Source organism: Crocodylus porosus, unplaced genomic scaffold, assembly GCF_001723895.1.
Source record: "Crocodylus porosus isolate Cpor-Errol unplaced genomic scaffold, CroPor_comp1, whole genome shotgun sequence".
NCBI lineage: Eukaryota > Metazoa > Chordata > Crocodylia > Crocodylidae > Crocodylus > Crocodylus porosus.
The window spans coordinates 178,997,031-179,005,744 of record NW_017728906.1 but is presented as its reverse complement, the minus strand read 5'-3'; positions in this window follow the sequence as shown (position 1 = coordinate 179,005,744).

Sequence of the window (8,714 nt, the reverse complement as noted above, 5' to 3'; positions counted from 1 at the left end):
GGGTCGGACTAGATGATCTACCTAGGTCCCTTCCGACTCTAGCTACTATGAAACTATGAAACTATGAGTTCAAAATCCTGAGGAAAAGAAAGGTGGAGAGCAGCAGAGTAAGGACCCTGGACTTCAGAAAAGCAGGCTTACTCAGGGAACTCATGGGCAAGATCCCCTGGCAAGCCAGTCTGAGGGGGAGAGAAGTTCAGGAAAGCTGGTTGTACTTTAAGGAAGCCTTACTGAGAGTGCAGGAACAAACCATCTTGATGCACAGGACGACTATCAAGTATGGCAGAAGACCAGCTTGGCTTAGCAGGGAACTCTTCCATAAAATTAAATCAAAAAAGGAAACTTATAAGAAGTGGAAACTTGGACAGACAGCTTGGGAGGAGTATAAGAGCATTGCTCGGGCATGCAGGGATGAAGTCAGGAAGGCCAAAGCATAATTGGAGTTGCAGCTAGCAAGGGATGTGAGGGGTAACAAGAAGGGTTTCTACAAGTAGGTCAGTAGAAAGAGGAGGATCAGGGAAAGTGTGGGTCCCTTATTGAACTGGGGAGGCAATCTAGTGACAGAGGATGCAGAAAAGGCTGAAGTGCTCAATGCTTTTTTTACCTCAGTCTCCACAGGCAAGGTCAGCTCCCAGGCTACTGCACCGGGCAGCACATTCTGGGGAGGAGATGACCAGCCCTCAGTGGTGAAAGAACAGGTTAGGGACGTTTTAGAAAAGTTGGGCATATACAAGTCCACAGAACCAGACAGGATGCACCCAAGGGTGCTGAGGGAGTTGGCTGATCTGATTGCAGAGCTGCTGGCCATCATCTTTGAAAACTCATGGCAATTAAAAGAGGTCTTTGATGATTGGAAAAAGGCAAACATAGTGCCCATAATTAAGAAAGGGAAAAAACAGGATCCAGGGTACTATGGACTGGTCAGTCTCACCTCAGTCCTTGGAAAAATCATGGAGCAGATCCCCAAGGAATCCATTACTAAATGCTTGGAGGGAAAAAGGTGATTAGGAACAGTCAGCATGGATACACCAAGGAAAGTCATGCCTGACTGACCTGATTGCCTTCTATGATGAGATGACTGGCTGTGTGGATGGAGGGATGCCAGCAGATGATTGATTTTAGCAAGGGTTCCCACAACATTCCTCGTCTCCCACAATATTCTTGCAGGCAAAGTAAGTAAGTACAGGCTGGATGAATGGACTATAAGGTGCATAGAAAACTGGCTGGAGCATCAGGGTCAAAAGGTACTAATCAATGGCTCAAAGTCTATTTGACAGCCAGTATCAAGTGGAGTTCCTCAAGTGTTGGTCCTGGGTCCAGTTTTGTTCAATATCTTCAGCAATGGTCTGAAAGTTGGGATGGAGTGCAATCTCAGCAAGTCTGTGGATGACATCAAGCTGAGAGGAGTTGTAGACACTCTGGAGGGTAGGGCTAGGATTCAGAGTGACCTAGACAAATTGGAGGATTGGGCCAAAAGAAATCTCATGAGGTTCAACAAGGACAAATGCAAAGTCCTGCACTTAGAACAGAACAATCCCATACACTGGTACAGGATGGAGGCTTACTGGTTGGATAGCAGCTCTGCAGAAAAGGACCTGTGGGTTACATGTGGACAAAAAGCTGAATATGAGCCAACAGTGTCCCCTTGTTGCTAAGAAGGCTAACAGAATACTGGGCTGCGTTGGCAGGAGTGTTGCCCACAGGTGAAGGGGCTGGTTGCCCACCAAAAATGGTGAAGGGACTGGGGCACATGTCTTCTGAAGAGAGGCTGAGGGAACTTAGTTTAGAGGGGCTTAGTTTAGAGAAGAGAAGACTGAGAAGGGATTTAATAGCAGCCTTTAACTACCTGAAGCAGGGTTCCAAAGAGGATGGAGCTAGACTTTTCTCAGTGGTGGCAGATAACAGAACAAGGAGCAATGGTTTCAAGTTGCAGCAAGGGAAGTTTAGATTAGATATTAGGAAGAATTTTCTCACTGGGAAAATAGTACAACACTGGAACAGGTTACCCAGAGAAGTTGTGGACTCTCCATCCTTAGAGGCTTTTAAGACCTGGCTAGGGATTTGTTAGCAGCCTTTAACTACCGGCAGGGTGGTTCTGAAGAGGATGGAGTTAGACTGTTCTCAGTGATGGTAGGTGACAGAACAAGGACCAACAGTCTCAAGTTGCAGCAAGGGAAGTTCAGGTTGGATATTAGGAAAAAACGTTCTCACTAAGAGGATAATAAAGCGCTGGAACAGGTTACCCAGAGAGCTGGTGGAATCTCCCTCCTTGGAGGTTTTTAAGCCCTGGCTTGACAAAGCCTTGGCTGGGATAATCTAGTTGCGGATGGTCCTGCTTTGAGCAGGGGGTTGGACTAGATGACATCCTGCAGTCCCTTCCAAGCCTAATTGTCTATGAGTCTATAGACCTCTAAAACCAGTATTATAAAATCACTAGTATTTCACAATATCTTCTTTTCAGCTTTTCCTACTGATTTCCATATATGGTGTCTTCTCTGCACTACACAACACTACTAAATTTACAAAAAGTATTTAACCACAAATTAGCCCAATGATCTTACTTTATATTTTGTTTATGAATCAGTCTAATGTATTATATTCTATATAATGAATGATGTTGTCTCTTCTTTGTGTATTTTTCACCTTCTCATTATAATCTATTTTCCTCAATGAAATCAATTTTGATGGCACATCTTCCAACAGAAGGCAGGGTAGATTTGCACTTTATGGGCTAAGTCAGAGATATATAGCATAACCTTTTGTGAGTCTTAGTTTACTTCATCAAGTGCTGTGAAAGGACATGCACAGAGCACTATGTCAAATGGCGAAAGTGATTTAAATACAAATGACAGGAAAGGGAGGAAAATCTTAAAGGAAATGTACTGCTTAGCCCATCTGCTTTTCACAAAAGACCTACATCAAGATACAGACCTTGTGTCATGAGCTTGACCAGGTGTCAATTTCTGATGCCAGATAATAACACAAATCTACTTGACCTGTCCTTGGACACTCAGCAGCTTGTGAGAGAATCTAAAAGCTAAATTATTAAGGGTTTCCATAGTCTTTTAAAATCTCAGATGAAAATATACCTTTTCTCTCCCCCATATCTTTACCCTCTGTTACCATTGGTGTTTTATTGCTTTATTTCAATAAAATTTGGGCTGTATACAGCTGATGTACACATGAATAAATCTTGCTGCTTCAATGTAAACATAGTTGTGTCCAGCTCACAGTTGCAGGCAAATAGGTTTAGATTGGTTATCAGGAAAAAGCTTTGTCACTGTGAGGCACTGGAATAGTCTTCCAGGGAAGCTGTGGGCTCTCCATCACTGGAGGTGATCAAGAAGAGGTTGGATAGCCACTGGTCATGGATGGTCCAGGCTTAGCTATGCCTGTGTTCTACTGTGGGTATTTCCCATGCTTCTGTGCTTTGCTGGTTGCCCTCTCTCCCGCTACCCCCTTTATGCTACATGTATCAGGGTGTTTTTAAGCCTTCATCAGAGGCATTGGGTGTTGGCTACATCCAAAGCTGGGGCTTTTGACTGGGTTGTGCCAGTGCTTCTGCTGAGACTTAAAGCCAGAGGTTCTTGGCTAAGGAATTTTGACAATTCTGCTCATGGTCAGACTGATTGCCATATTAGAGATCAGGAAAAAATTTACCCCATGGTCAGATTGGTATAGACTGTGAGGGTTTTTGCTTTCCTCTGTAGCAAGGGGCACAGTCCTCTACCTATATTAACAACATTTTATTGAAACAGGACATTGACTGCCATGATTCACCTGCTTTACTTGTGGTGGGTTAGGGTGTTATGTCTTGTGTTGTCAGAGTTGACATTAGTTTTACTAGGAGGATAGAATATGGATCTGTATAGGCTGGTTTGGATAGGGATGATCTTGCCTCAGGCAGGAGGTTGGACTAGAGGACCTCTTGAGGTCCCTTCCAGTCCTACTTCTCTATGGGCATTTTTACACATGCAAGCGCCACAGCACTGGGTGCTTTGAAAAGTGCCCAGTGCTATGACACTTACGGTTGTATAAGCAATGAAATGTGTCAGCATGAAAAAAATGGTATCGCATTTGCGAAACACCAGTGCACCACTGCCATTTTCTCTGTGCTGATGCTTATTTTGCTGCTTATACAACTGCAAGCAGCACAGTGCAGTGTGTCAGCTCCCATGCAGAGCAGATTCGATTAATCAAGTCTGCTCCAAATCGGTGGATCTCTGGTGCATCCAAGACCTAAAAGGTATGTGTATAAATGCCCTATGATTTCATGATTATATGATACAAACCCTTGCATCTGAATACATCAAGAGTAAATCTGTAAATGGAGAGATGGAGCTCGGACTAGTGACCAGAATTAAGGATAATAAAAAGTCCTTTTTCAAACACAGGAAGTAAGAAGAAGGCACTGGGTAATATGGGGCCCCTACAGAATAGGCTTGGCAATCAGATGATTGTGGCAAACAAAAAAGCTGACCTCTTTAATGAATTCTTTGTCTCCATATTCCCTAACAGGGACCAGGACATCTCCCCCACTAGAATTGTGGATGGACCCAGGGGAGGCACCGCCATGTCTAGGGTCAGGGATGATCTAGTTAGGGAACTTTTGGAGGGGCTGGACATGTTTAAATCTGTAGGTCCAGATGCTCTTCACTCGAGGGTGCTGAGTGAATTGGCGGGGGTCATAGTGGGGCCCCTGACACGGCTCTATGAGAGCTCACAGGGCACCAGCCAGGTACCAGAGGATTGGAAAAGGGCCAATGTGGTCCCCATTTACAAGAAGGGGAGAAAGGAGGACCCTGCCAATTATAGGCCAGTTCGTCTTACCTCAGTCCTTGGGAAGACCTTTGAGAAAATTATCAAGGAGCATATCTCCAAGGGCCCAGCAGGGGAGGTAATGCTCAGGGGCAACCAACATGGGTTCATTGAGGGCAGATCCTGCTTGACTAACCTGGTTTCTTTTTCTGATCAGGTCACTAAGTCCCTGGATGAGGGTGTTGGGATGGATGTCATCTTCCTGGACTTTAAGAAGGCCTTTGACGTGGTTTCTCACCACATTCTCTTAAAAAATCTTGGTGACTGCAGCAGTGATGCCTACACAGTCAAATGGGTGGCAAATTGGCTAGATGGTTGCACCCAGACAGTGGTGGTAGATGGGTCATTTTCAACCTGGAGGGATGTGGGCAGTGGAGTCAACATCTTTATCAGTGATCTGGCTGTGGGTGTGGAAAGCAGGTTGTCTAAATTCACTGATGACACCAAGTTGTGGGGTGAGGTGGGCATGCTGGAGGGGAGGGACAGAGTCCAGCTAGACCTAGACAGGTTACAGAGGTGGGCGGATGAGAATAGGATGGAATTCAACAGAGGCAAGGGCAGGGTACTGCATCTAGGGAGAAGGAACCAGAAACACACCTATAGGCTCCAAGGGATCTTGGAGACATTGTTGAGTCCAGGATGAACATGAGCTGCCAATGAGAGGAAGAGGTCAGTACGGCTAACCGCACCTTATCATGCATCTACAGATGCATCACAAGCAGGTCCAAGGAGGTGATTCTTCCCTCTATGAGGCACAGATCAGGCCACAGTTGGAGTACTGCATCCAGTTCTGGGCACCAAGATGGTTGTGGATAGTATTGAGAGGGTCCAGAGGAAGGCCATTCGCTTGGTCAAGGTGCAGCAGGGCAAGCCCTATGAAGAGAGGCTAAAGAGCCTGAACCTATTCAGCCTCCAGAAGAGAAGGCTGACAGGGGATCTGGTGGCTGTTTAAAAACTCACCGGGGGCACCAGTGGGAATTGGAGGAGGCTCTGTTCCCCCAGGCACCACCCGGAGTTACTAGGAATAGTGGCCAGAAATTGTTATGGAGAAGGTTCAGGCTGGACATCAGGAGATGTTACTTTACAGTTAGGGCTGCCAGGTTCTGGAATGGGCTCCCAAGTGAGGTGGTACTCTCTCCTAACTTGGGGGTCTTCAAGAAGAGGCTGGACAGATATTTGGCTGGGGTGATAAGACCCTGGCACCCGTTCCTGCCCAGGGCAGGGGATCGGACCTGATGATCTTTTTAGGTCCCTGCTGACCCTAAGTACTATGAAACTATGAAATGTCACTCCTTTTCAGACCATGAGTCATTTTGCCTCAGAGCAAGTCTTATCAAAACAGGTTCATGAGAATGTTTCTCTTAGTTGAAGTATTTTAGCTCATTGTCTTTTCATGCTGCTTTACACCATCCCCAGACAAGGCATCCTCTTTATCTCTGGAACCTCTACTGCTCCAAGGTTGTGAGATCAGATGTTGTCTCCATGTTTTCTTATCTGCCAATTTTACCTCTTAAGCCTTATTATCCTAGATAATGCATCCTAGCAGTCACCATTCAGGAGAGTATTGAGTGCTATAAGTCTCTCAACCTCTAGCTCAGCAACCTCAGTCTTCAGCAAGGTGTTTGCTTTTGTTCCTGCAGATGTGCCAAATACAATAGGTATTGCTCATCTGCCTCAAACCTGTCTTCTTACATGTAGTCTTGGCTTTACTGAAGATTTAGCATCTGAGAGGTTAATTCACTTAGCTGTTGAAGGGCATGTTAGTTCTGATTGCTCAAATGCAGAATTTTCAGTTTCCTACCCTTGTATCGTAAATATTGAGAAAGCTAACCACACTGAGTGTGAAATTGTGATGAGAAGGGGAAGTTCCTGAATATGAGACTGGAACAAGAAATTGCAGTGATGACATTTTCCTTTCTATATACTGTATTTACCTTAATCCAAGATGACTTTGAATTTAAGATGACCCCCAATAATGAGATTAGATAAATTTGTTATAATTTTCCCTGTATAAAATCTAATTATCAGTTTGCCATCTGAAAATCATCCCTCCACTACTACAGTGGGGAAAGCAGCAGAAGTGGGGCATGTGGTGAGGGTTGGGACAGGTGTCCCCTTTAGATCCCCGCAACCTGCTCCTGTGATGCCTGTTCTCTTGTGGTGCCTGTACTCCCTTCCACCTCCCCCTGCCTTCCTGCCCCCACGTGCCTGTGCCTCTGGTGTTTGCCCCTGCCAGCCCTGAGCAGCCTATGTTCCCATACCTACCCCCTGCAGCTTCTGCAGCCTCTGGCCCCACATAGCCTTTACCTCTCTGCAACCTCTGATCCTATCCCCCACAGCTTTGCTCCCCTGCAGCCTTTGCTCCCCCACCTACAGCCCACAGTCTCTGTCCCTGCCCTAGAGCTGCCATTGCCATGGTTGCATGGCTGGGCAGGGATCGGGGCTTCCATGTACTCCATGCCAGATAAGTGCTTGAACCACTGAATAGATGGGTAAAAATAAGAAGTCAGCACCACCACCTCTTCTGGACATGCTTTTGTGAAATTGCACATGGTTTGCACAGGTTATTTGGATCACACTACACAGGCAGATGCCTATTTTGAGATTTCCCTCAGGGTTGTAGTCTGTGCAGGCACTTATGTCTGTGCAGAGCAGCAAAAACTTAGGCACCTACAAGATATTACCTGTAGAAATGTAGGCATAGAGGAGTGTACATGGTGTTTTGTGAATACCAGAGGTGCCTAAATGTTGGATTTAGTTGCTTAAAGAAGCATTTAGGTGTCTATGTCCCATACATGGTTAGCAGTTAGCAGTTATCAATGGACAGGAATCCCTTTGAAGCACAGAGAAAATTGGAGAGATCTTGTCAAAAGCTTCTTTCAAATAAAGTCTTAATATTCCTGAAGTTCTTCCTCAGTTAAAGCTCCCATTAAAATGAGTATGTTTGAGCAAACTTGGCAAACTGGGTTAAAAAAAAAAGAAAGAAAAGAAAATTCTCATAATTCGTGCAAACATCCAGTTTTGATCTGAGAACTTAAAATTACAGCCTCAGCCATGCTAGCAGTTGAGGTATGTATAACCAAAAATACTATGTGTAACCAAAAATACTCATGAGACTCTTTACCATATAGTTGACTAATTGACTGCATGGTAGAGTGTTAGTGTCTACATGAGCAGGAAGCTTACTGCAAGCAATTAGTCTATTGTGCGGTTAATTTGCTACTTGCAGGTAGCAAATTAACTGCACCATAGTAACTGTGTAGTAGCTTATGTGCAGATGCTGATAGGGAGCAAATTTGCTCCTGGTCAGCCCCACCACCAGGGGGACACCCTCAGGCTAGCCACAGGGCCATGAGGCTTGGAGGTTCTCCAGCCCAGGTCTGGGGCAGCTCTTTGCCTGCCCTCTAAAACTCTATAGTGACCCTGGGAGCCTGTGCCACCTTCTACCTGCCTCTGGCCACTGGCTCGTGCAGCAGTGACCCCAGACCAGCTGCAACAACCTGCCTGGACCCTGGTGCTGGCCCCCAGCCTAGCTCCACTGCCTGTCTGCCTGTTTTGCACTATGTCCCTGTGCTCTGCACTGGAGGAAACTGCTTAGGCCTGGAGTTTCACCTGCAACCCCTAAGGGCCATCTAGGGAGCCACACTGGCATCATCACCAATGCCACATACCACTTCCTGGGGACCTAACTCATCCCAGGATGAGACTATGGACCTTGTTGCACTGTGGGGTGAGCCTGAGGTCCAGATTCAGTTCATCCCGGGTGGGTGCTCCAATGCACACATGCATGATGGCCTGGGGGCCCACATGTGGGGGTGAAGGCATGACTGGTTTTCATGTTAGTGTTGCATAAAGATCAAGGCCCTGCAGGTACCATGGGTCCGTGCCACCAATCA